At 35.8% G+C, this 1233-nt stretch overlaps 1 protein-coding gene across 5 annotated transcripts in view; it reads left to right on the plus strand.

Annotated features, from left to right (window-relative positions):
• LOC106868886 (uncharacterized) overlaps window positions 1-1233 on the plus strand; it is a 113406-nt gene that overhangs the window by 33851 nt on the left and 78322 nt on the right. The window lies entirely within an intron of this gene.

Consider the following 1233-nt stretch of genomic DNA (forward strand, 5'->3'; position numbering starts at 1 on the left):
AATCACAAAGAATTCTTTTGGTGATATTTATTCCTTAAAAAATCTCCGATTTCCTGTGAGAATTGGATTTTTAAGTATGTGCATGTGTTTTATGTTGTTTGAATGATTTGTATATATGCATGTAGGGAGATCGTGAATGTGACAAAATCTTCTTGTGTAATGACTGTGTGTGTTATATACTTCATTAATTCGTTGATTTTTGTGGTTATTGCCATGTAGTTTGTAATGTTAGTCACTTTATTTTGTGTTTGTTGTTGTTGTGGTTGTGTGTGTGGAATGGCTTGTGTTTTAGGTGTCGATGCAGTGTTTGTTCTGTGTGTATTTGTTTTTGTTGGTTTGATTTTTTTCTTTCTACTTCTTGTGTGCATGAGGATTGTTGTTGCTTGTCCATATGTTTGTTTTTCTTTCTATCTCTTTTCCGCTTTTTAGTTTTCAACTTCCATTCCTTATCGCGGTCCGACTGTCCCCCTGTGATGTCCACGTGCTCCGTATTGGAAAGTGGAAACTCTTCGGGCGCTGAGAAGTGTCTGGGGAAACTCGGTGTCGGTATGGTTGTTGGTGTAGGCAAATCTGCTAATAGTGATGGTGCTGCTGCTGCTGTTGTCGCTTGAGTTCTGGTGACTGTTGGTGTAGGGAGGAGAAGTGACCGTCTCTTTTTCTTCAGTCTAGGGCAAAAGGCCTTTAAATGATTATTTGAAAAGCAAATGTGGCGCTTTGCTTTCCTTCCATCTACTCTGACTGGAATTATGCGGCCTACAGGAAGAAGAATCTGGTCTGAGATGAGATCCACATTCTTTTAGGTCGTTTGTATGAGTAGTTCTATGGTCATCCCGGACCAGTTCTCCTTTTTGGTCTGATAGGCTTCGAGGATTTTCGAGTTTTCCTCGATGTCTATCGTTACTGCAGCAAATAGCTACAGAATGGCTATTTCTGATGTTACCTGTTGAATGATGATTTTGGCCAGTCTCTGGCAGCCATAGAAAGGAACCAACAACAGCTTCTCCCTTTTGAGAGGATTCAGAGAGTGATATAATACGAGATTCCGAGTTCAATTCCAGGCAATGACCTGAATAATAATAATAATAATAATAATAATAATAATAATAATAATAATAATAATAATAACAATAATAACAATAATAACAATAATAACAATAATAACAATAATAATAATAATAATAGTAATAATAATAATAATAATAATAATAATAATAATAATAATAACATCGAAAA

This window comes from Octopus bimaculoides, chromosome 16 (assembly GCF_001194135.2).
Source record: "Octopus bimaculoides isolate UCB-OBI-ISO-001 chromosome 16, ASM119413v2, whole genome shotgun sequence".
Lineage (NCBI taxonomy): Eukaryota > Metazoa > Mollusca > Cephalopoda > Octopoda > Octopodidae > Octopus > Octopus bimaculoides.